The sequence below is a fragment of the Megalops cyprinoides genome, chromosome 23 (assembly GCF_013368585.1).
Source record: "Megalops cyprinoides isolate fMegCyp1 chromosome 23, fMegCyp1.pri, whole genome shotgun sequence".
NCBI classification, from domain to species: Eukaryota; Metazoa; Chordata; class Actinopteri; order Elopiformes; family Megalopidae; genus Megalops; species Megalops cyprinoides.
In genome coordinates, this window is record NC_050605.1 from 11,240,582 (window position 1) to 11,268,531 (window position 27,950).

At 42.3% G+C, this 27,950-nt stretch overlaps 1 protein-coding gene across 2 annotated transcripts in view; it reads left to right on the top strand.

Annotated features, from left to right (window-relative positions):
- Positions 1-3,032: 3,032 nt before the first annotated feature.
- The window catches only part of LOC118770553 (synaptotagmin-1), a 191,405-nt gene continuing 166,487 nt past the window's right edge, over positions 3,033-27,950 (top strand). For both annotated transcript variants that reach the window (XM_036518294.1, XM_036518298.1), the window contains exon 1: positions 3,033-3,463. The gene's annotated coding sequence lies outside the window, so the exon portion shown is untranslated. The remainder of the gene's footprint in view (positions 3,464-27,950) is intronic.

Genomic DNA, 27,950 nt, shown 5'->3' on the forward strand with positions numbered 1-27,950 from the left:
TAAGTCTGTAACAACAACAAATAACCTGGTGCAAGTTCCTGTTGCCTGTATGTAAGATCCATTGATATTGTGTATGTATGTCTGTATGCACTGCAAGCATGTCTTTGTGTATATCTTTGCCTCAGGTTGTTAATAGTGTCATGTTTTGAGAGAATCTTTAACCTGAACATTTTTCATTTCAAACCTAGATTCTTTGAGAATATGACCCATTTGTACAGATTTTGCTGAATCCGAATTCTGTGAATTAAGAAGGAAAGATCCTCATATCATCCTTTGCTGTTTGAATCCTGATGATTTCATGGGAAAAACAATTGCTTGAATGATGTTATTTTCCTCATCCACCAAAAGGTAATTTGACCATGCAGATGGCTGAGGGGGATCCTCTTACTATTTTATTGGTCTGTGATTATTTTTGATGATTAATCTGCATGATTAATTATGTCAGTATGACTTGCTGAAAAGCATAAATCACTGAGACTACATGAATTTTGGCAGAGTGAGTATCATATTATTGTCAATACAAGACATCTCATTATACTCCAGCCAACAGCCTGACCACAAAGGGTTCTTGTTCAAAAGTGTTTACAATATTGTTACTCTCATGCCTGTTAAAGTAGATGACATCACTTCTGAGCTGCAAGTTAGAGCATGGGCTAATACGAGAGGCCCAACCCTTCTAGCCATATGGTAATGTGTCAAGTTAGGCACTGTAGGTTTGATTCCGATATAAATAGTCCTGGCATGCTGTATGATAACACTGATAATATACAATAACTTTTATTCCCACATTTCATTTTTCATATGTAATGCTAAATGTCATCATTTAAAGCACATGAAAGGCCATTTTAGAGCAAATTGATAGCAGTGAAATTTGAACCTTAATTACATGAATGAAAATTTTAGACACAATCAAACTGATACTTGCTTTGCAACCTCCGGGCTAACACAAAACATTCTCAAAGCTATGACATTGCGGCAACAATAATAATCTCATCACTGCAGCACCACAGCAACGTTGCGGGAATGTTTGCCCGCTTCCTCCGCCATGTAGGGGCAGGGAGCATTTCTGAAGGGCACCAGGGAGGATACAGCTGGTCTTCCCACAGTGTCCTGCGCCATGCAGCCAGCCCTGCAGACATGAATCATTCTGGCCACCACAGAGACGCCGTATGTCATCAGAGAGATTGGACTCGTGCCCCCATTCTCTGCAGAGAGAGAGCGGATATATATCCATGTACCAGGAAACTGCTTGCGTGTGTGTGTGTGTGCGGTTTATGGAGTGTCACAGTGCAATCAGAGATGCTTACCAAAGTGTCAAATTTCTTTATGATCAAAAGCACAAATGTCAAATGATATGAATATATTTTTAAATGTTATGCGATATTTATTTTGACTTAATATTTAGTAACATCCTATGTCAAAACCAGGGATAGACTTCATCAGTCTTGGAGTGTCTGCAGGTTTTATTGCTATTATTCATGTAGTAACGTATCCACAACTGGAGCTCTGTCTTCATATCTAAATAATGACTACATGTTTGCTATTAGGAGCAGTGGCAGGGAGAAAATGTGCAGACAGTCCTGCCCTCAAGAGCTGGCAGTACCCCTCCCTAGTCTAGACCCTGGTCCTTTAAAGAGAACGCAGAAGGCAAGGGCGTTCCGGCTCTTCTATATTTATGTTGTTTATCTGTTTTATTGTCAGTTCCTGATGTCAGAAGGGGACCTGCAGGGAGCAACCTTTAGGGGACAGTGGATCACTGCATCTTGCACGTCCCGTTTTCAGAGGGTAAGTGCCTGGCAGCACTGTCAAAGTGTCATTGAAAGACAGAATTTCTTTCGTCCGTCTGGCGGTTCTGCACGCAGAGAGGGATCGCCACTGGGATCAATCGAAAGATAAAAAATTAAAAGCTCTGCGTGGGTTCCAAGTGTGTGTGAGTGTGTTCATAAATATTTGCATGCGCAAACAAAGTGTAAACAAAGGGGTAATTCAAATTCATTCGAGCACCCTGCTGAGGGTGATGAACACATCGGGTTTCTTTTGAAAGTTTTATACATTCAGAGATATGCCTTTCAGATCGATATGGTTCTTCTTAAGAGCACTTTTCAGAGCAGCAACTGAAGAGCTGAATCGGGCATTTTTCCCAGAATGCCCCTGGGCTTTGTTGAAGAACAAGAAAAAGGTCCCAGACCTCTGCTTCTGAAGCTTCTCTGTAACCTTTCCACACATTCATGTTCAATCCCTATCGAATTCTTTATTGACTTTTATAAAACACTAAGGCTGACCATGAACTGGAGTCACAAAAAGTGTTTTTGCTGCAAGGAAGAAGGAAGAAGACTTTACACAATGTCTGTAGTAAAATGATCAGAAAATGGATCCTGTAGCGTGTAGTGTGCAAATGTACGTTCCTATGAATTTTTTTCATTCATAGGTAGATACTTTATTGAGCTTATATATACTAAGCAAGTTAACATATGTGTATGTATAAACATTATTTTTTAACCATGCTTGTTCAGTTTGGTATAAATTTTAAGTTTACTATCTAAAATTGAATTGTTGTTCTTTGAAATTTGACATGGCTGTATATCCCTCATAAACATGTGAGCTTTGAGCCTCAGGTTCATATCACAGTACAGTGCATCCTTTTAATTGGCAATTGGCCTTGCATGCTCTGCCAGTGTTTGTGGTTCTATGTGCTCTTATTGATGCTGCCTGCCTACTCTCCCCGGAGAAATCATGTCATAGGCTGGCCCTCTCAGGGGTCTGCTCCAGTGTGTGTGTGTGTGTGTGTGTGTTTTCAAAGGCAGACCGGAGGGTTGCTATGCACACCTCCCTGTCCCTTTTCTGCCCCCCCGACACATCCCAAAAGGAAACATGCTTGTTTGATGTCCTTGATTGTCATTCATGGGTCCCCCCCGGAGGGTCCGGGAACAGGAGGGGCGGCTAATGCGAAAGGAAGGGGTCATCCTAGTCTACCGCAGCCAGGTTCCATACAGCAGGCATCTCCCCCAGCTCTCGGCCAATCAGGGGCAAGGACTCAGTGATGCAGGGCCTCTCACTGGAGGGATTCCGAAGGAGCTGCCGCGTGACGATGCTCCGTTAAACAGTCGAGTCTCTCCCCTCTCCTCCTCGTCCTCCACCACTCTCATCCCTCGCTCTCTCTCTCTCTCTCCCTGTCACATAGCCCAGCACTAGATAAATCTACTGTCCTTTTTTTCTTTTTTTTTTTTTTAAAACGGCGGATAATACATCGCCATGCGTCCGTCTCCCTCAAGGCAGGGCAGAAGATAAGAGCGGCAAGCAGCAAGCAGCAGCAGCAACGGGGTCGAGGCTCCTCTTTTTATCCCCTCCTTTCTCCTAGTCGAGGCAACCACGTTTTCTTTTTTTTGATCTGTTTGTTTCCAGTTGAGTGTTTGAGGCCGAGAAGATCCGGAGCAGTGCTGAACAGGACATCGGCGGGCTCCAGGTAAGCGTCTGCATTTGCTCAAGGGTTTCCACAGATGGTGGGATGGATGAAAGGGGTGAGGGTGCTGGGTGCCGCCTGGCTGATTTCGGGGGGTGAAGTAGGGTGAAGTATCGACCCTCGCCTTCATCCCGGTGCCACCCTGGATGTGGCATTGTTTACCCCTTGGATGCCTTCTGCCACTCATTTCCACATTTCCTGGGTCAGGGTGCCGGGTGAGCAGGTCAGAGTAGGATGACTGCATTACGGCTATAGTGCTAAGAGAAGCAGAAGGTGGGCAGGTTTTTTGATGCCGAATAGAACACGATGTGTGCTTGCGGTGTTAGGGAGGGAGGGGGGGGCTGCCGACTGAGAGCTTTTCACGGCTGCCTACATCCCTTGGAAACCGATCCCTCTGGTCCATACAATCAGATTAAACAGCTCAGCCTGTGTGCCTTTTTCTGTCTTTCGCGCTCCATCTCTCAGATGTGATGGGTTTATCTTTAGCTCGTCTTGCTTAAGGTAAAAAAACAAAACACTATTGATTTTCTAAGCACTGCTAATTCTATCTTAAAAGAAACAAAGCTCTCTTATTTGCGTTTTCCTCTCTCTCCCGCAATATGTCTTGTCGCTTTCTTCACAGGTATGGTATTTATAAAGATGTAATGTAGCCCTTGAAAATGAACTGCACTATTGTCTGGATTAATGAGCTGTCATGAAACCTAGAGCAGTGTTTTATAGATCTGAAATACATTCAGATTCCACTGTACATGTGTAGAATAGCTTCAACTGAAGGCAGCTCAGCTCCTCAAATTGTTTAATCTCCAGCTGTAGTGAAAGCATGAGCCATCTCATTTGACTTGGAGCCTGGGTTCATTGTTATCAGTGGCGCGGGCTATTGAGCTTTTTCAAGCAGAGACTTTTCCCACAGACAGCACACGGTGCGTGTGATCTGAGAGGAGAACACCCTGTAAATGCATCAGGCATACCCCCCTGCCAGTGTCACTCTCCAGACAAACAACACGGCAATTCAGCGGAGAGCACTTGTTTTTCCGACTTTAGATTACTTCATACCTCGGGTGGCAACGGTCGGCGGTTGCTACGAACGCTCACGGGCGTCAGTGGGAATTGCTCAACTGTATTCCGCGGCTTATGTAATGCATTGTTCGCAGGCAGTTACATAACTCGTCAGACAAGAACATATCAAGAACAGCGGTGCCCAAGTCTCATTTGCTGCACAATACCGAAAAGGCTTCACACTCGACCTGAAATTGCCCTTGCTGAACCACTTCTGATTAGTCCAGGGACACCACTCTACCAGCTTGAGGGATTCAACATTTTCCAGGGGAAGGGTTGTGTTTGTACATACAGTAGTACATACTTAGCCTACTTAGCCATGCCTGCCTTTGCTCATCAGAAAAAAATTATTAATTTCTTTGCTGTTATGTGATTTCCACATAACATATCGTTGACAGTGTTGTGATGTTAGGAAGTCATAGGAATGGTGTGAGAATGTGAAAACTGTGGTCAGGCTGTGTAGAGGTGGACGTTGCTGGCTGCCTTCATCGAGTGTCCCACAACAACGCCCCAAAAAAATGTTCTTGGCCTTTGCGAGACAGCAGATGTTTGTTCCCAAATAAATCATGTCCCTTCTATTGTCAAGGGGAGTATCGCGCTTTATTGGCCTTATTTAATATCCATTAACAAGTAGTGAGACAAGCGGGGGGCCATGAGCACACTGTACCAGCAGCTGTGCCTTTTGTGAGGGCTGAGCTGCTGAAGGTGTCTCATCAGTGTAAAAGTGAGGATGATTTTGCTTCACTACAAAGTTTTTGTGAGGATCAGTTGAGGGTTGCGGCGGGGGGTTGGGGGGGGGGTGTGAGGTGATGCTGTGGAGGGTCAGACAAACAGACAAAAATATCATCTCTGTGGTGGTTTGACCTTGTGAGACCAGTGCTCTGCGGGTTCTTGTGGAAGTAAACAAAGGAATCTGCAACATGCTTACACTGCACCTTGTTTTAGTGCCAGACATGAAGGACGTTTTGAACTCTGAATCTGGATGACCTTTACCTTTCCTGGCATCTGATCCTACATGGCATCTCAAATTCAGAGGGGTCAGCACTATATTACAGATGACTGCTACATTACAGGCGGCGGCTATATTACAGATGACGGCTATATTTTCAGAGTACATCTTGCTTGGTGCAGGATATCACATCCTGCCATGGAAAGGTCATTGCATTGGTTGCAGAAACTGAAAGAGAAATTTGAGACCGTATAAGTTTTGAATATAAATGCATTTTTCTTCTTTAAATAAAAGTCCCATAAATAATGCATCATATGTAATGGTTATGTTTGTAGTGTTCATTTGAAGAGTCCTTCTGGTTTCACTCCTCCTGCTACCTTAATCTTTTTTTCCCACAGACTAGACCCATGTATGAATGTGATTAGCCATCATAACAGTCAGCAAATCTTAGCTTCCAAGCCAACAATAAAGGTCACCAGGTTTATAAGGCCCTGCTGCTAGAGTCAAATACATTCCAGGGGTATCCTGGGTATCTTAAATCTGCGGTGAGCTGCAGGGTAAATACTGAAAGAGATCAAGTACAAGTGTATTGCTGCTCCAAGGTCAGTTTTACAAGTGCGAAGGGCAGACTCGCATGCTGCGTGTCAGCTAAGCTCACTATATCATACTCAGTCTGGAGAGGCCAGACTGGGAGGCGGTGTGACAGCATGCTTATGAATCAGGACCAGAAGGCTGCAGGTTAGCTTCCTGCCATTGCATTGCCCATGAGAAAAGTTATCTGCCCAAAATTCCAACTGTAAATATCCAGTGAGATGGCACGTCATTGGGACAGAGAGTTTTTACATCATGTACACAGAACCATTAGGCTGGACACAATATAATCCAAAGTGGAACTGTACTGATTATATGAAGGTCGGCGTATGTAGCATTCTGTATGGGAATATATGTCTGGAGCAGTGAGAAGCATTTGTGAAGTGAGACAGTCCATCAGGGAAGAGGGAGCAGAAACAGTAGCATCCTAGATTACAAACCCTGACTGTCTGTGGATTTGTGTGTCAGACAGACATTGTGTAAATATCTCCTGCATGCTACTAGTGGGACATGAGGCTTGACCTGACACAACACTGCTGCTGTGATTAATCCTGCTTGTTAGAATTGGTGCTTACTGCCGAATGCGAGGTGGGTGTGAGCCCTGAAACTGGGCACTGTTAGCAGTGGCCAGGGGAACATTGGTGCTTTGAGCCCAAGAATCATGTAGAGATAAGGTCCAAATAACAGGATCAGCGAAGCCTGAAAATTGATCAACACCCAACGCACAATGTATTCCCTTTGCTGATTATTACAAACGAGAACAGCGCCTCAAAGATGGTCAGTTTCCCCATTATCTCAAATTTCCACCTGTCAGATCTGGGTCTGTTCAAACGTATCTACCTAAGGCAATTTATGAAGCTCTGGCACCACAAGGAGCCAAATGATTGAGCAACCAAAGCCAGCTTTAACTCTAGGTTCCGGCGCAAATGAATGGGGATCTGCCCTGCTGGTCGTACCGGAGTAACAGGAGTGCGGTAGGAAGAGACACAGTGACAAGAGAGCAGCTGCAACTTACTATAATCGTATTTGTTTCAGGCTGACGGGACAAGAACACCTGCTGGGTTAATGTTAATGTGGTGTCTGGACTGATATGTAGCTCAGCAATGGGGCAGCAGGGAGTGGCAGTGTGGCATAGTGGTTGAGGAACAGGACTCGTAACCGAAAACCGGTTTGATTTCCTGCAGGGGCGCTGCTGTTGTACCCTTGCATAAGGTGCTTAATCCAGAATTTCCTCAGTTAATGCCCAGCTGTATAAATGGGTAACATGTAAAAAGTTGTTAACCTATGTAAGTCACTCTGGATAAGAGTGTCTGATAAATGTTAATAACGTAATGTAACGTCTCTCCCTTGGCTCACAACCATCCTCCACCAATAGCCGTGCAGTTGAACAGTTTTTGGAGCCAATGTGACTGGTCCTGTTATGGTGACCCAGAGTATAGACAGGTTGCTCTGTATTGGCTAATTAATCAACCATTTGCTGGTGCTGGCAGGCTACTGTATGTGAGATTGGGGTAAGAGCCACCAAAAAATGGCCTCTCTAGAAATATGCTGTTGATGATTACCCACAGGTTGCATTGCTGTAGCTGTGTAGGGTTGTTAAGCTGCCACAAAGATATGCATTATTATTGTGCATGGTTTGTATACCGGACAGCTGTCTTCTGGTGGAGCTTACAGAGTGGGAAAGTGCCAGTGACTGGATATGCCAAGTACTCCATATAAATTTGGCACGACACCAGACAACTGGAATAGACTCGGTTTAATGAGGCCTTTCAAAACGGTGTTGCTGAATTGAACAGTCATTTTCTTTGCTTAAACCAATTTCAGTCAATGACATTTGAGCATTTTTGCAAAGGAAACAAGCGTTTGCACTTTGAAGGCACAAAACACAAAACACCCAACACACACTGAGCTTTTTACTTGTCGTGAAAAAAAAAATCAAACAACAAAATTACACGAGGGTTTTATATTTTATAGAGTTGTATATTTTTGTTCATTGCATATACCAAAAATAACCATAACCGCAGTTCTCATGGAGAGTAAGTTATTCTATTAGAAAGTAAAACCTGAAGATATGGAAATATCATGATATTACTGTGATACACACATATCCTTTGTTGCTCCAAGGGTAGTGCACTGGATTCTCTCAGATAAATATTTATGTGTAAATAAATGACACAGGCCAAAGGTCCTCTGTTCACACATCACGTGTCTGCCTACTCTCCACCTCACCCCCGCCTGTTTATTGGTGGAGAAATGGTGGCTGGGGGGATTAATTATTACTAAAGGGCAAACAAAGCCACTGAGGCGAACTGGAGGACATTTTGAATATTTTATGAACGTAATAAGGATCATGGCAGCGTGCAGAGGAATGCTCATTCCCCCCGTTTCTGTAGAAAAAAAAATAAAAAAGAAACAGTCTTGGCAATGAACGACCGGCAGGAGGAGGAGGACATGGAATGCGCGACCCCATAATGCATCGCTGCAGCGGGGGCTGAAATAGAAGAGTGAAGAGCAGCGGCGGGGCGCCCCGGGGGGATGGCGTAATGAACGAGCGTTTTGCGAAATTGTTTTACTTCATGTGGTTTGGACACGATTGTGGATGCGTGCAATTGAATTTGATGGGGTTTTCGCAATGGCTTCCCTCCACCTCAGCCCCTCGGCACTTTGGATCTCAGTAAGGTGGCACTGTGATTGAGCTGCCGAGAATGACATGGCGCCTTAAGTAGCAGGGGTGTAGACAGGACCCCATCGCTCTTTGTGACGACCTGCATCTGAGCAGATGAAGACGCTTGAGTTTGGGGTGGGTGGGGGGGGGGGTTGATCCCAATACATATGCTGTAAGAAGTGGTCGGTCCAAATCTTTGCCAGCATATGTCTGAGTCATGGAAAACTAAATCTGATCACCTAATTGTCCTCCACTTAACGAGCTGATGTGTAGTGATCATCCAGTGCAAAATGGCTGCCATGCTTCACCTATTGTACATTGCACATTAGCAGTGAATGACACACTGCGTATATGCATATGTATATGTATGTCGTTGTGATTTTTAGTAGGGGTTGGGTATTGAACTTCCAGGGAAATCATGGATTCACATTCCAGATGTGACATTTTCTCTCATCTCAACCAACCCCTTATCTTGTCTTCAGGGAGGTGACATAGACATGCACTGGAGTACTGGAGTCATGTCCATAGAGTATCGTCTATACCCACTTACATATGTGCCTGTGTGTGTGTGTGTGTGTGTGTGTGTGTGTGTGTGTGGAGGGAGTGGGCAAGAAGAAATAATATATTCAGATAAGCAGTATTGATCTTTATATAACAATGCACCGGTTAAGACATCTATTCTACATCTTATTTGTTGGGGTGATATTGCTCTGGTGCACATCACATGAGTGGATGCTATCTGCCCTGCTTCTTAAATCTTTCTCACAATTGTAAAAAAGGGCTCTGGCAGGACATGTATTAAACATCTACTCCGAAATTCATCACATATGGGTAAGGGCATGCATAATCGCACCCTGTAGAAACTGTAATGCTGATGGTGACAACCATACAAAATAATCGAGCTTGTTTATTACACATTGTGCCTGATTTAATCACACAACAGAAAGCTCTTAAGAATCAATAGTATCCCATTAAACTGACACTAATAACATTACTTTTGGTGCATAGAAGCTCTATAAAATTTCTCATTTTCTTCCAGAAAAAGAAAATTAATATAATCAAATAACAATGGTAATAGCATCGGCCTTTGTGTCAACGATTTTGAATTAAAAATCCCCATCTTTTTTTTCTGTAAATTAACAGAGGAGTGCATGACCTAATTAAGGCTTGTGTATGTTCTGCTGATATGAATCGAAGCATTTCTGATTTAATATCTGAGTCATGCCGCATCCAAATCAGGTTAGTTGGCTAATTTGATTCCCAGAAAGGAGAGTAAATGCTGCCTCAACAAAAACACTCCACTGTTTCAATCACTGTGCCCTTCCCAGAGTTAATCCTGACCCTCACAAGCACGGACCAAAAGGGAATCCCTATAGTTTCTTAATTGGAGGGGGCCTGAACTCAGATAGAGCATAATCTCTGTTTTCAGGAAGATATTCTGTTAGGGCTGATGTAACAAAAATAATCAAATGATTTAATTTTTATATCAAACTTAATTAAATGGAATTCTATTGCACCTCCAAATAAATTAAAATATGAACTAATGAAGGTTCTTCAAATAAATCCAATACTGAATTAATAAAAATGGTAGTATATTAAAAATACAGTCGCTGTCCATGTTGAGTGTTCTTTTAAGCTATCCCATGCTGGGTCAGCTGATCAGGGCAAGCTAGAGAAATTATCAAGCTCTTTGATGCTGCATAGTAGGCAGAGTGATTGACACATTTGCACATGTTGAGTCAAAGTGATAAATGCACACTCGGGAGGGAATTGCAGGGTAACCCGATAAAAGCGCTGTACGCAGTTGCAAGCAGACAAATTAAAATGGAGACTGTAATTGAACAGCAAGGTAACCCGATAAAAGGAAACTCGACCATTTAATTTAACTGTTCTGTTTTTATTTTACTGGATTTGTTTTATTTAATTGAATACCGAAAAAGATTCAGTTAATCATCTATTCATTTATTTCGTGGCCCAATTTAACTCAGTTCCATCTTATTAAATTTGATATTATTAAACTTGAAATGATTTTATTCTTTTTTGTTCCTTCCACCCCTCATAAGCCTCTGCCAGGAGGTTTTTATTGTGGGTCTCTTGTAGACTCCTGACTTTCCTGCCAGAGTGTTGATTTTCAGTGAACTCCTGTACTGCAATATATGTCTGCCCCAATTTGCAGCAGGCTGCCAGGTTGAACTTCTTATCAGAATAAGAAAAGCCCTGTTTGGTATCCTTGCGTGGAAAAAAGGTATACCTTTCCTTCGCTCCGCGCAAACAGCGGAGCATGAACCGTGGTAATTTTCTATTACAGCCGTGTGGAGGTGGAGGCGGCAGCTGTGGCGACGGGCGCGAGCAGAAGCGTGGCTGCGCACAGGGATACGCTCCGGCACAAACATCCTTGTTCGTTGCCATGGCAACAGAGTCCCCCCCGAACACCCCCCCCCCCACTTTGGAGCGCCATTGCTCCGAATACACATACCCCCAGCGGAGGCCGTGGGACCACGTGGGCCTCCCCTCGGCTCCCTGTAGGAAGCCGCTTCTCATGATCTCTCGCACCCATGGGCCTTCCTCTGTGTTGCACCCCCATCAAGGCAAGGGGGTCCACGCCTTCATTTTACAGCCAAGACGTTACCGTTTCCGCCTCAGCTGAAACGCAGGCCGCCTGCGAGCACAGCCGAAGTAAACTGCTAGAATAATGGCTAGCAATAACCCTCAGCGGATCCTCTGTACTGGAAAATAAAAGAGGAAACGAGTTGCAGTGTTTCTCTTGCTTGTTTATTTATGTATCCTCTCCCCTTTAAGCTGAGTTGTATGACATATTCGGGGCTCCCCTGAATAACGATGGAAATCAGGCTGCTTTTCGCACAAACAGGCTGCACGCTCAGTTTGCCAGGCTGAGGAAGGTGCTTTGTCTTCTACAGGCCAGATGGGGCTGGGCTTCCCAAAACAGACTCCTCCCCCTACAGCCAGCTGACCAGTCAGGTCGGAGGCATGAACCGGAAGGCAGGCAGAGCTACTGCTTGGACTCAAAATGCAATGAATACGCAGATGGACCCTTACAATAAAATTTCCTTTGAGCTCAAAGGTAGATGAAAGTTTTATTAAAAATCCATTGATTGTGCCTTCCAGATGAATTGAAGATGCAAGTCTCCCACAGAGTTGTTGATTTTAAGAGCCATTCATATCTGTGAAATTTAAGATCTCAATTTAAGTGCCAGTGTTGTTCTTTATAAAATTTCCTTTTCTGTGAGATGTCATGTGTGTCATTTATTTTTAGTTTTAGTTTAATTTTATTTATTTAGTATAGTATATTTAGCAGGCACTGTTTGCTAGTGTGACTTAGACAGCTAAAATGTTTACAAGTATTCAGCTGAATATTATAAGTAGCCCAATGGCACATGGCAAAATTTGCCATTTTGCCAATTTTCCATTTTACTCTTGACTGATGTCTTTTTCAGTAAACATTGGCAACAACAACATCATCAACAACAACAATAATAAAAATAATAAACACCCCAGAATACCTAAGTAAATGCATGCACTCTAAGCCATCCACTAAGCTCATAAACTACATACACTATGGGGAATAACTCCAAGATGGGACCTGAATTAATTGCCGAGTGCCCTCCAGGGTTAGTGTTGCCTAGAAGACGAAGCATCTCTCAGCTTAAGGTAATGAACATCTTATATCAAGATGTCTCTTTGCGGTTACCCCGGAGTAACTCAGACTGCAGCCCATATCCCTTGTAGCAGTTCATTAACAGCAGGGAACACATTGGTTTCGGCACAGGCACACCATAAAGCAGAGCTTTTTCAGCTTTACATAATTAACGAGTCAACCTTAGCAGTTTCACCATCGGTGTGATGGGACTGTACTGTGAAGAAGTGGCTCATGGGAGGTGGTTGATCAACATCATAGGTGACAAAGCATGTTGTAGCTTAGTGATTTGTAGAGCAGATTCAAAGATTGCTCCTGATTTGTCTTCATCCCCTGAATTAATGCTTTGACTGGACTTCTTGCATTTTTACCTGTCTTACAACTGATAATGAAACATGGGTGTTGTTGGTTTTCACTGGTTTGGTAATGAATGCACAATTAAGATGAATGGAGAGACAAGGTCTCCCCAGAGGTCTGTATTTCATATTGATCTGACTCCAGTTTGGAGCTACAGGGATAACCTTGAAAGCTTAATTGAAATGTACATCTAGAGTAGATCCATTCAGGTCACTTCGTTCTTTTTAAAACACAAGCAAATTGAAGAAAACTTCCAAACCAGAGGTAGGATTTAATCAGTCTTAAATTGAGAAGACCTGATGTGATTCAAAAACCTGAATTTATATAATTCCAATGGACAACCATCACTGAATTTACATCCTCCAGCTACAAGTGCATTCTCTGCTGTGATGGACCTGCGGATACATTCGAAATCCGGTTCACATTGGAGGTGATTTTCCTTGAACCTTCTGTTATTGCCTCTAATGGTGGGAGAGATGGAGCCATGAGAGTGTTCTGAGGATGGTCGAAGGCAATTGAGAAAGAGGGTGCAATCTTGGCTGGGCTTCTCAATATCTGAACCACCTGCTAGGTCCTTAACACAGTGATTATGTTCACAATGTGGACATATGCTGTGGTCCACTGTCGATGAGATGGCTTGTTTTTTACATGCTTTTCTCTTGTTGCAGGTAATACAGCAGATAACTTTCACAATGTTTTTTATGCAAGGTAGTGCATGTTTTTCAACATAAAAATACAGTATTGTCACTAGATCTCACTGTAAAATAGCTATGATAACAATGACTTGCCTGAAATTTATGGAAATACGGTTAATTAAGATTATGTCAATTAGAAACCTATTGATTATTCATGCATTGGGTATTATGAAGGAAATTCTCCTGACGCCAGTAATTTAGGACAATTATGCAAATACCTAAATAATTCCACACATTACATCCAGCCCAGATGTACCTCATGAATATTGTGGTGCTCCTGATATTGCTCAGGAAATTGTAATTTGTCACATCCTTACCAGAAACATAAGTTTCCCTCCTGTGATCCATCATGTCATGACAATAGGCGTGTCAAGTTGAGTGGGCAACAATGACAAACAGATGAATGATGGTCAAATCGCTTTGCTTTGAAAGCTGTATGTCACCAGACGTAATGTTGCAAGTGAATCCACTGTGTGGTAATGGTATTAGTATTAGTATCATAGTATTAGTAATGTCCCCAAGACTTTTCTTCAATATTATGATACAGCAGTGCAATGGGTCACAGACAAAATCTTCAAAAGAGACTTAGTTTCTGCTCTTCTGTCACCAGAGGAAAGTAACAAACATCTCCAATTTGCACCAGAGACATCTTTTTCTGATACCATTCAGTTGTAAGGGACAACTAGACTGGTTCTTTGGAAACACAATGAATGTACTTGATAAGACATAATGTGAATTTATTAAACACCTCTTCCTGGGCCATTGACTTGGTATGAGTATGGTTTGCCTAAACAAACATGAGTGTTAAAATATAATAGTGAGAAAAATTATTGATCAAGAGTCACCCAGATCAGCTTTTAAACAAAGTGATGCATTTCTCACCAACATGACAAAATAATATATTTGAGCACAAGAATCCCCAAGCATGCCTGTCTGTTGCACAAAACCCTGCAAAACATCCCTCAAAATCTCACAGAGTGCAAGAATGAATACCAACAATAATCCGTGGGCTAATTGAAAGTAATTATGTGCCTCTCTCAAAAATAATAATTTGTGTGCCTCTGACAAATCTATGTGCTGATTTCTGCAGGACACCTGAGCTGATGTCCTTTCTGTCTGAACTCAGAGTTTAGTTTCTGTATGTGGATCTCTGTGCACCTGGGTGTATTCCATTCCCTCGGTGTGCATCTACAGCACGGAACACATTCTCAGCTTTGGAGCAACTCACATCAGAGAGGCGGAGGGGCCGAGAAGGGCGGAGGCACGCGCTGGGATTTTGGCGGCAGAAACTCGGACAACCCCCTCGGGCTACGGGGATGACCAAATGGGGATTGTGGGTAATGCCGCCGACAGGAAGCGGGATTAGAGCCGGGCCTGCGTGGGTGCGATAAAGAGAAGTGGATGTGAGCGAGCCAGGGTATTAGCTTGATGTGACATGCAGTTACAAGCGACGCCGCCACAGCTCTCCAGAGATTAGGCCGGACACGTGGCAAGAGCGGATTCGGAAGTACTCATTGGTTTGCAATGCAAAGAGCTCTTGTTTGACTTTCGGCCCGCACACCAACTTTTTTCTACATTCCCTGTTGCCAGTGGACACATCCTTTTACACACCCTCAACTGTTCTTCGCTTATGGATTGGTTTTACCACACTTTGCTGTGCCAAATATACAGGAATTTGTGGGTTGCCTTGAACTGTCATTCTTCTTTATCCAGTTATTCATTTATTTAGGAGATCCTTATCCAGGACAACCTAAAAAGTGCATTAGAGGGTACAAGTACAGTGCAGAAAAGAGAGCAAAACACAGCGTGAAACCAGAAACACTCAACACTGATGAGAACACTGATGACATAGATTCACAAGTACAAGCTGTTACCCTAAAACGTCATACTCCATGACTAGGTGCAAGTGCAAAAGAGGTGATACAGCTTGCTAACAAGTAACCCACAAGTTGAAAGTCACATTAAATTCAAAATTTCGTAGCAGAGTGCAGCTACATTCTATGACATCCAAAAATACCTCAGCCTTATGTAGAGTCTGAGAATCTATGAGGAACTAAATGAACGCTTCAGGTGTTACCTTGCACACTAGTGTTATGGAGTCCGCTAACAAACATTAAGAGGTATTTCCACATTTACTGTTACGTTGTAATGCTTGTAAAGGAATACACATGAGGAAAATATCTCTTGCTGCCAGGGTGAACCAATTCTATCAGCCATATTTCCACGGGGAGGTGTAAACAAGCCCAGATAAAGCTGCCAGTTTCACAAGACACTTCCCAGTCCTCCTTTTCCCCCTCTCTCCAGTTTCTCACATACCACCTTTCCAACCGAACTGTGAAAGAGAAGCTTACCTCTACAGTTTAACGGGAGGCTTCAGCTGGCTGTAAATTCTGTTGTCAGCCGGACAGGAAATCATTGGAGCGATCTGAATAAAAGGGCAGCCCGTTGGCTGACTTCAGGCACCTGTCCTTTTGAACTCCCGTACAGTGCCCTCTTGGCTGAAAATGCCTTTGTCAGAATGACAGGAAATCTTTGGAGCTAGCTAAACAGTAAGCCTGCCGACTGGACAAGAGAGCAACCTTGTCAGTTGGGACAAAAATATGCTCCTGTGTGAAATTTTCATCTAATCTTTCTACATGCCGATACAGTCTGTGCTGTATGCGTTAAAAAGGCTATAGTGACCATAGTATATGCCATCTGAAAGAACACACATTCTATTTTAGATCCCTGGTAGAATGGTAGTTGTGGCCCTAAGCTCAACAAGTGGACAAGGACTCACAAGCTTTCCGTTAGGACCAGGACTGCCAGCTCTTCTTGTCCACCTGCTGAGTGGGGAAGCTGGAGAGGGTCGGGTTGGTGTGCGAGGGAGGGTTGGTAGGGGAGGGTATTCTGAAGGCACCTGGTGCGCTTTGATGGGACAAATAATACCCAGGGAAAGTGTTTACTTGGACACATCAAGCCTTGTAAGAGCTGCGGTACTGGTGTATACATGGGTCAATATAAAATAAACATTCTGACTTTTTACAGAATAATTGTAATGAAATGTCATTTCAGTTCATGGCAGAAAGACTTAAATGGTTGCTTAATGGAATTTTAATTTGAACAACCCAAGACAGTCCGACTTTTATGGAAAAAGACCTAGTGCAAAGATTGATTGAACGTTACACATCAATTATGATACAAATTCCCCTGTAGCCTGTGTCTTTCAATTGAGTCTCAAAGTGATTTATCCTGCAGCCTAACTCTATCTACACTGGTAAATCACAGACAGACAATGCTTCTTTGTTCTGGGCACAAGAGTTCTGTTTTATTGCTCTTTTTAAATAGCAGGGATTGACGTTGTTTCAAATGTAGAAAATTTGACAAAACAGACCGCAGGTTTTGAAGCTGGAAAACACTCCACTTCATCTCTAACTTCTGTAGAAAAGAAACAGCAGCACCCAAAGGGTTTTGCAAGTCATGATAAATATACTTTTTTGACATGGCATGGAAATTGCCTCTTGTTGGAAAATTGTAAGCTTGTAGCACCTTGCCGTGTTGTCCGCATTTGCATTGCACACAAGGATGGACCTTTTCCTGTGAGTCGCTCCTCTTTCTTGCCTCCCTCCATGGAGCAGTGGCTCATGGCTGACCTCCACCTGTGCAGGGAGGCTGAGAAAGATGTTTCTCCACACATTCTAATGCTCCACTGCCCAAACACCCTCTCTGCAGACCCAATCTAGGGGGCTGGGAGGGGATCGGAGTACACTGAGGGCCCCACTGTTTGCTTTCTATCAACTTGCTTTTCCTGTATGTGTGTATTCGGGTGTGTGTGTGTTTGTGCATTAATGCATATGAGTGCGTGCGTGCGTGTATGTGCATGACTGTGTGCGTGCGTGCATGCAAATGCGTGTGTGTGTGCGCAAGTGTGTGCGCATGTGTGTATGTGCGCGTACGTGCAGCTCTGCAGGCATCTCGCAGCCAGATGTACGTTCTGTCTCCGCAGTTTCCATTTTTGTCCACATGCAAAACAGCCCCTCAATGAAGTGGGGATGATGGCGTGGTCTGGAGCGCTGTCGCTGCTCATTTCACAGCCTCTCCAACACACCCCTGGACACAAAAGTATTGTCTGCCTCAGCCCCTGGCCTGCTCCAGCAAACCTGTCCTGACATTTATTTGACGTTTTGTTTGTGTCCCAGATGCTCTAGAAATTGTGCCCTAAGCGCAAACAGTGAAAGTGTTTGGCAACAATTATCTTTCCCTGACCTATGAGTTGTGTCTATACAATGGAGGCAAGTTGCATTGAATCTGAGTTCTTTTGTTGAGGGCATGCGGATGTCAGAAGAGATCACAAAGGGGGGTGATTTATTTGTCTACCATCTCGTCAATAATACTGACATCTCTTTAGATGCAATGCTTTTCATCAGGATATTTCATAACAATAAAATCCCACTGGCTGTTTTAATGTTATTCTGCCAAATGCCTGTAGCCATTTTGTCTTGCAAGGCTATTTAACTTCGGAGTTAATACTCTCGAGCAGCTTAGGGGTCAGTGACAGGAGTAATCTGAAACAAGCAGTTGTAACAAGGTCCAAAGAACCTTAGCTGGAGATAAATCTCTGGAAATCTCTCAATTAGCCACATATGCAGCTCCAAACAACATTTTTTTAAGCGGAGTTCTGGTGATGTGCCAGTTTAGGGATGAATCCCTCTCACAGCGCGTCCATTTATTTGACTGCAGTATGAAATGATACATGCAGTAAGAGGATGATTGTCAAATCTAACTATCTATCTATCTAGCTATCATTGTATATAATATTAGCATTGTCCAGTATTGTGGGGCTTGTTCGGGGCAGAGGCTGTCCTCAGGGCTGGCTCCAGCTCCTTAACACTGGGTCAGCTCTGTCAAAGCCTGACAGTACAGGGAGTGGTGGTGAGGTTCATCTTGGAGGCCACATCAGTGGAGCTGAGGGGTCCAGTACTGTTCTGCTGTACAGAATCAGACCTGTGTCTGAGACACTGTTCCCCCCGCCTCACTTCCCATCACCCGTCATGTAACCCCCCACCCCATGAAAAGGAGTGCTTGGGTACGACTATGGAGACCTAGGGGGACTCACCTCACACACAGACATGATTTGGACATGATGGAGTTCAGCAGTCACTGATCAGAGCTGTTTGTTGACCGTGCTCTTATACTGCCACTCAAGAGAGTTGGCTCTTACTTTTTGTGTTTATTGGAGCAGGTTTCAGCACCGTGCTTAACGGACAGCTCCTGCTTGTTGCTGTGTCACAGGCCCAGACAGACAACGCAATGGCAATTTTCTGCTTCACTTTGAGCCAAAGGTTTAAGGACCAGATTTGCTAAAACGATTGAGAATTCTTCTGGCATTACTTTTGTAACATTGTTGGATTAATGCTTCATTCTGAGTAATTCTGAGGTAGCTCCAAATACACGTTATTAGTAGACAATTATCACTGGAGTTATGTGTCAGATACTAAAGGACAATGCACAAATGGATCTTATTTGACAAGGAATGAACATGTGAATGAACAAATGAACATAATCCCAAAATTTTGGCAAAAGAAGCTTTGGAAAGGAAACACGTAGTTTATAGGAGAAAGTAGGGTAAAATGACAGTTTCAAACAGCAGTAACAACAACAGTTTTCAATAAACCACTTGTCAATTAGTATTCCATTACCCACATTCTGTCAGTTTCAATAGTTTTTATTCTTACAATTTGTTGGCATCCACAGGACTGCAACATCACCTTGTTTCACATCACCTGCAAACCATTACAAGGTATGTAAGGTGATCTGTATTAGAGTCTCTGATAAACAAATCTAATGTCATATTCATATGCTGACATTTAGCAGATTCTATCAGTTTGAATGTTTTTATATTCAGCCTTCTGCAAGGAAAATCACTGCAAGTACATGTTTTTACAATATCAGGAACTGAAAAGAATACATTCTAAAAATGAAAATAATCTGCACAGAGTTCAGGGACATAATAAGGAAGTGCACAATCATCAAATACTCAAATGTATCTAGAAAGATTTTTATGCAGTGTGTTCAAATATCTCAAACTCATATTAGCAGGACTCTGATGTTAACTTAACTTAACTTATCTGAGAAGTTTGATACGCACCTTGTTAACAGTAAATTAAACAATAATACATTCATTTGGTCTTGTCCCAAGGCACTTTGCATAATTTAATCACAAAATATTCTATGCTCACATTTGTTAATATTGTTAATATTGTATCCATTTCAGACAAAGAAGATATGAAAAGAGTCTATTTCTAAGATAGGGAGTCTATTAGATTTACAATCTTGGCACAGTAGAACCAGGAGGTCTTAATAACAAGCCAGACCTGTGGTACCTCCTTGTACAGTATTTACTTTACTGTTTTTACTGTAATTTACTGTTGCTATGATCTTATATACGTCTGAACATACCTTATCAAAAATAATCTTTGATAATTAAGTTAATCACCAAGACAACTCTATGCTATATAGATTTAAATAATGCACAAAATCGGCTTGCAAGCCACCATATAACTGATTCTAATCCACATTGTTGAAAGTAAAAAAGAGTGTCCTCTCTTGTTTGGGGGCATGCCCATAAGCTACAGACACAGAATTATTACTAAAGGCTGAGGAGCTTTCTCAGATCTTAATAGCATCTCCACTTGAAATCATCCTGCATTTAAATAGACTCACCTATCTGTAATCTATTTTTGAACCACCATATCCCTTCACACAGCAATAAAGCACAACAGACAAGATTTTCTAAAAGCACTTTGCTGCTACCTCCACAAAAAAGAGACTGCAGACTAAACTACATCTTTCTTTGACCTGGCATTCCAAGTAATGAATTATCTGAATAATAATTATCTTTTAATTATCTGTCTTGACTCGGGCCTCTCAGTCTAAGATGCAACACACTTTTTTTGTTAACTCTGACTCTCAGATTTACACAAGTGTGACCTTTTTCCTTCTTCTTAGAAAACCTTTTTTTTCAGGAATTTCAGGGAACACTCTGTTCATGTTGACTGATAAATTGGTCAGCAACACTTTACCCAATGTTAAGGACAATGCACACTGTGGCTATACTGAGATTAAACAAATTCATCCATGTTCTTAGGTCATGGCTGTGTTTTGCTGTGGCTATTGAATTCCATTTTACATCAAGATTCATCACATTAAGTGACTGAATTAAACATGTTAGGTTCCGTTCAGGGGGTTTCTGTACTTTGCATCTCTTTTATCTTCGCAGCACTTGAAAGGATATTATTATGTTGATCACTGTAACTCATTTAGCTTGAAATGGAGGTTGTGGGTGTACCACAATGTATACATACTGTAGCGTTGCAATGTAATGATTAATTTTGGCTCCAGGGTTATTGGTCAACCTTTGCCTAAATTAAATTTACAGCTGAACAGGCATAAATGGTAGCAGCATTTTTGAGCAATTATGATGGGGCCCTTGTGGATTTTAATTCTACATACACGCTGAATAGTAAAAAACTCCAGTGATGTCTTAGTGTCCCTCTTCTCCTCTTCACTGGTGTTCTCTCACTCTCTTAATGGTCAGAGCACAATGCACTTGGATAAGTGTGATAAGACACCTGTGGGCTCCACAAAACAACACACTCCATTTCTGACTCTCACCCCCGTCACATCAGCTGTTGCATCTCATATCTCATATTCAGCAGCTGTCAACTGTGGATCAACAAGGTGAAGTGCACTAATACACTGTGTGTGTGTGTGTGTGTGTGTGTATGCATGCATGATTCACACCCACCTCATCACCTTCATTCTGTGTGTGTGTGTGTGTGTGTGTGTGTGTGTGTGTGTGTGTGTGTGCATTTGTTAGGCTGCCACATTAAACATGCAAATTCTATGTGAACACATTTGTTAGATAAACTCTGAAAACAATCGACTTTCTCTGGGGTTTATGAGAGAAAAGAATGTAGATTAGCTCAGCTTGTGTTTTGGGGACCACAGATCATTTGAATGCTGTAATAAACGTGTGCCCCCCTGTACAAAATATAAAAGAAAAAAAATCCTTCAACTCCCAAACCTCAAAGCCTTAAAAAGAACAGAGGCACAAACAAGGTGATAGCTGGGCTGTCTTTTGTTCCTCAAAATGAATTGTTTAAGTGTATTTGCATAGCAGACACACACAAGGAACAATATGTGATTTCAGGATGGGCAACCAAAGGTTTCAAAATACAACAACCAGCAGGAGATCAAAGTCTCCCAGTCAGCTTTCCCACCAAACAGAAAGCTTGGCCAAGCCAATGGCTTTGTGTCTTTGAAGACTGGCCATGCAAAAGAGCAATAAACACATTTACTATTATTATTATTATTATTATTATCAGCATCATCATCTTGATAAAGATCCGTAACAAGACTTGTATATTTACAGAAGCAATATGGATTTTATACAGCAGTTTCCCAGCTGGGATTTGAACTAGTGACCTCCTGCTTACAACTCCAGTTGTAATAACTACTCTACAAGAATCAAATAGAGTGAAAGACCATCTGGTTTTAATTCAGTATGAAATTGCTTCAGCATCTTGAGTAGCCTTCAGGTGAGAAATCAGGTTATAGAGGTGTTCATTAAGTATTTAATCCAAAATCATAGCTTTTTAATGGCATTTGTCACCTTTGATCCCTGCCAATTTTAATGCTTGACTTATGAATAATTCATTGAGCAATGGTAATGAGACCACACCATGGTTGCAGTAACCTCCTAACAACATAATGGACTGTAGCTCCTTTCATCCTCTGCTTGTTCCAAGAGGCACTGACATTAATGACTTACGTTAGCCAGCGTGGAATTTCCCCGCATTTCTCCTCTCAAGATAGAGACTAACATCAAAGGCTCGTTAAGACTGAAGGAAATCCGTTTCCACAGCTGTTTGCATAAATTTGAAATCCTGCATATGAAACGTGGCTTTGTTTCTCAGCAGATGACAGGTAATGCAATTCCCACGAAAAACACTCCGATCGGCGAAGTGTCCTATGAGTTGAGACGCCTCTCTGTGCAGTAGAGCGTGACAAATCAAAACAGCCGATTACGGAAATTATGGAAATGATGTTAACAACCAGCGCTGCACATTTCCTTCCGTGGAGCCAGTTAGGGTTAGCCCTTTTTTGAAGTCAAATGGCGTAAAATCACACTTTCACGCAAAAGTCAGATAAGATGCAGTGAACACAGGAAAAAATGGGCCTTTGAGTACTCAGCTCATGTTTTTCAAAACAGGTGCAAAGAGAGGAAGCTGATGCCGTATTCCATCAAGTGTGAATGCATTTAGATTTCCCGGTCGTGATGCGTTTGCTGAGATCTCTGCAGGGGATCCACTGTGGTCTCTGAGAATCAGCTCTGGTCTTCACCCAACATGTATGAACAATTTGTCAATTCAGTCATGACCACGCCCACCTCCCTTCCACCCTGAATTCACTCCTAACATCAGCAATGTTTTTTGCCATGTGCAGCCAGATGATTACTAATGTTTCCAAGAGGAGGGCATTTCAGAAAAGCATTCATTTTGGGTTGGCACAGAGTAAGCAGCTATCAAATTATTAATTGGTTTACAGATAAATGAACAAATTGGCTTGATGCGACCCTAAGCACCCCCATAGCACTGGGCCTGCTACTTAGATCACTAATCGCTAACTGGAAAATGACATAACATTATGTGGATGCTTGTTTCTGTCTGTGTAAATCCATGATTTTGTGCACCTCTGTATACTCCTCTGTATATTCCTTTCTTACAAAGTAGTACAAAAACAATGCTAATATGGAGCATCACGATTTGAAACAAAAAAAAACAATACGTTCAAATGAGTTGGTACAGAATTGGCCAGGCTTTGCCATGGGGCTTCATCTTTCATTCTTTGACTGGGTGTATCTCAAACTCATATCTATGCCCTGAGTGGCGGGAAAACAAACCACTGCCTCAACAAGCCTCTGAAGAGGCAGGCAGGAAAGGAGGGCGTCTAAATTGAAGTGGTGATGAATTACATGGCAGATGCTTTAATTAGCTTTTTATTTATTCCTTCCGGCTCTCCGGGAGGCATGTGGATCGATTGCCTGCTGTGAATTGGTAAGGTTTTGAGCAGCGGTCCACTGGAATTCCGAATTGAGACAAAGAGCAAGCGAACTTGCTAAGGGACCCCACTAATGACCTCTCCAGCGAGGGCCATGGCAGCCGATTTGAGCCTGATAGATTTCATGTTGCTAAAATTAGGCCCCGGCAGCCCGGTCCTCTCTTGGAATCACAGGAATTATTGCCTCCCCGAGGTTGTTATTACTGTATTCTTTTGGGGTGGCGACCCAGCGATTAGATAGATCTCCGCTGGCTGTTCCCTCTTCCTGAGACGAGAGGGAGCACCTGTACCACGACCCCTGAAAGCGCCCGAGTGGACAACAGAGACGCAATAGCGAGAACTGGCGTGGGGGGGAGGGGGGGGGGGGGGGGGTGCTGGTAAATCTGGCCGGTCGATTCGTTTACACTTTGGGGGATTAAGACAGGGATCAATACTCCATTTTAACCTGTACATCTGGTCTCCATCAATTTCCAGTTTTACCCGGGAGGTGCCGCCCGCGCATTACATCTGAGAGTTTTTCTATGTGTTGTCTTTTATTGATCTTGATGTATTTATATTCATTTTTTATTGGATGCTTTATGGAAGATAAAGAATCCTGGATAAAGGCTTCTGAATGGCAAAGTAATAGTACTACTACTATTACAAATAATAATAATTTTATTTATCCACGAAACAGAGTTGGAGCCAATGTTGTATGGTATATGCCAGTTCTATGAGTAGTGCATAAATCTATGCTGATTATGATCCAAGAATACACTAAGCACTGACCATCATTTTAATACCTGCTCCAGCTGGTTGTTCGACATTCATATCTGACATTACCACAACGGTGAGAAATGTATCCATCTGAGGAGTATTTCTGTTGCGTTATAGTGGCACAAATATCGTGTAGCTCTCATCTGAGAGAGAGGCTGTCATGTTTCTATGATGATGATCAGTGCAGATGGATTCTGGAAGGAACTGTTTAAAACTATCAGAGATTTAGTAAGATTGTGAGAGACATTTTTTATTTCCCGTGACCTTCATTGACTAGGTATTGATGATCTGTGAGTGAAATTTGACCCTTCAGCACAATAACATGAAGAAGTGCAATTAATTTGCAATAAACATAATGTAATGAGTCAGAACAGACTCACTTGAAGTGCTCAGAAATGCCATTTTCCCAATAATAATTCTTTGCAATTCCATACCTGTCACATGCCACACTATATCTGAAATCAAACTACAGTTTGTAGACTAGATAGAAATGGAATGTTACCTGAGATTCTTCATTTGTTTTTAATCTTTTTTAGCTAGTACTGCATATATTCTATTTAAATGCCATTTTTTGTGAAATATGTATGTAGTTTATTTGTATAAATAAATCCTGGAGCCACATCTTTATTATACATGTTCAAAATTGTTCTTTGTATTAGCATCCAATGTGATTGTTCTGTATTTAGGATGTCAGTGAAGGCAATCATGTTGACATGTATGTATTGCAGTTCATATGGCCTTATTATGTGTATTTTAGTGCTTTTGCTTTGTAAGTAGTCCTTGAGTGTGTGCCTTCTGACCAAATGTCAATGTAAGACTGAGGAAAAAAAAACACATGAGAAAGATATGTAAACGAAGGTGTTTTCTATTCTTCCAAAACAGACTTGTGCAGCATGTCCCAGTTACATATGCTCATTCATGCTGACCCAGAATGTCAGCTTCAGCTGATCCCCGCTTCTAGACACCCCTGTCATTGCCCCCAAAGGTTCTGGCTATCTTCTGATGTTCTAACCATCAACATGTCATAGCCTGTTCCTCTCTCCTCCAACAGTCATGAAAAATATATTTAAAAAAAAAACATATAAAATACATATCGCATTGTTATTTTTTCTGTTGAAAAATGTTAATGTTTAATTTTAATGCTACTACACACAGCAAATTCATGTTGTTCCAAAATATGCTTGAGTGACAACTGACAACTGGATGCAGACAAATACCTGATATCATTATAATTAAATATACGGTAACCTCTATATTTAATCATATCCTGATTATGTACAAATTGGATCTTTTTTTCTTCTTACATCCCAATATCATTGTATTAAACAAAGTCATATTGTTCCAAAAAATACATTTTATTCCCAAAGACATGAGGGGCACGTTTTACAGCTCCTGTAGCTTTTATTTTGTAAATCCTCCCCTGTAATGGATTATATTTACTTAATGCTTCCTGTAGAGTTTTTTGAAGTTTTGACACTTCTGGTGGGGGGGATTTTTGACCGTTCCTCCAAGCAAAATTGCTCTTGGTTCTTCAGATCTTGTGGTTTTCGTTTGTGAACTTCTTTCTTTAGTTGAAACCACAAATGTTGGATTGAGGTCTGGAAATTGAGATAACCAGTTGTGTACTTTGATTTTTGTGCTCATATAACCATCTCTTTATAGATTTGGATTAATGCTCTGGATCATTGGCAGTCTTAAATGTACATTTCAAGCCAAGCTAGAAATTTTTAGCAGAGGGAATCAAGGTTTTAGCCAGATGTCCTGCTATGTGCTGGAGCTCATAACTTCCTCTGTTTTAGCAAGGGCTCCAGGATGTGTACACATAAAGCAACCCAGAACACAAGTTGAATTAGCACTGAGCAATGAATTTGCTTTGTGCAACGATATTAGGATTAAAGCATAGCATTTTAATGATTTTAAGCAGGAATATGTGTCTGCATTGTGGGGGGAGGGGGGTGCTGTAGGACATAATGCAATGAAATTTTTCACTGAACACAACTAGGCCTTCATTATGGATTATCGCTGTCAAAGAGCACAAGCTGTGCACCACTATTGAAGGACACCCTTGACGTTAACATGCAACAAGGTGCTTTGCTTTAACATCGGAATCATGGTCTTAAACCGTCTGATGTAAATAGCTGTGATACCTGTAGAATGCAATGCAGTGTTCCTCGGCTCTAAACAGCACGTCTTTGTCCTTTACATCATCGACTTTTGAGGATACTGACCTCAGATTAGTGTAAGCATTGCTTTAGTCTAGCACTGCCTGGGAAGCCTGGGAGTCGGAGTTAACTCTACCCCGGGGAGGGGTCGAGGTGAAGGAGGCAGGAGTGCTGGCCTGTCTGATGAGGCAACTTGGGGACATGGACATGCTGCAGGGGCGCGGGGCATGGCAAGCTGCCGATTTCTCAGTCTTGCATCCTTTCTCTGGCCTCCTCTCTCCCAGTGAAGGAGAACATGCTAAGATTTGTGAAACATAGAAAATGGAGACAATCATTTCTGCAAATTATGAATATCTACATGGAGTGCAATTACTATGTAAGTGCAATAACCTCACTAAGTGCAGTTTTTCAATATGTTGTTTTATTGTTGCAGTAGTTTAATCTACTCACGTGTATGAATACATGGTACCTGCATTTTTTATTTATTGTTCTATCCTGTATCTACAGCACAGAATATTACACGCGTCACTTGTGGTGAAATGGTGCCACTGGAAGGATTTTTTTTTTAATTGTTCTGACAACACTGTCACCACTAGCATTCCATTTTTTGTGGGAGCTGGGTCCCATACAATTTGGTATTCTGTAAAAACCCACCAGCAAATAGCATTTCACTGATGAATGAATAAATCCCTTTGTTTGAAGCTGCAACTACATAATGCATTTTAGCAATGTTGTGGATGGCCCTTGCCTCTGTCCAGAGGATGTTGGAGTTAAATTTTGAACATCTTAAAGCTGCGGGCATCGGTCCAACATTTGCACACTGTTATAGGGGGGATCCAGGAAACCTCAGCAGCCCCTGCTCTGAGTCCCCTAAGACCCTGGAGTGTGTGGGGTAGAGAGACATAAACACTGCCTGACACAGCGAAAGACAATTACCTGCCCTCACCTGAACCAAAGAGAAGGCCATGGTTTCCTGAAAGAATAAATGTGTCTCCTTTCATCTGGGAACAGAAAGCAGTGGAAAAAATGGCGACCGCATCCCCCCCCACCCCCATGAGCACGTTTCCTACATCCATTCTGTTCACTTAGAGCTAAAAAGCTGTCCTGTTCAACAAGCAGGTACAGGCAATACGCTGACCAGACCACCATTACCGCGGCTAATATATTCTGCTGTGTCCAGCGCAGGCAGTAATTTCTAGAGAGCATCTGCTGCCACCGGGGTAATAAGCCATATTAAAAGTCAATGCACATGCCGTCTCCCCTCACAGACTTAAGGATGGAACAGGAAAAAAGTCTTTCATGAAGGTGAAGTGGATATGGATTGATTAATCTGGACCCTGCTAATGCAGAGATGGCAATATTCATCTCCTAGGGTGTGCATGTACAAAAGTGCTCATAATTCAGAGAGAGCTTTTGGTGCAATGGTACCAGGCTGGTAGAGCAGGTCGTGTTTTGCTTAATCCCATTGATGGCTTTCACCTTCAGTGACCCAGCTAAACTACC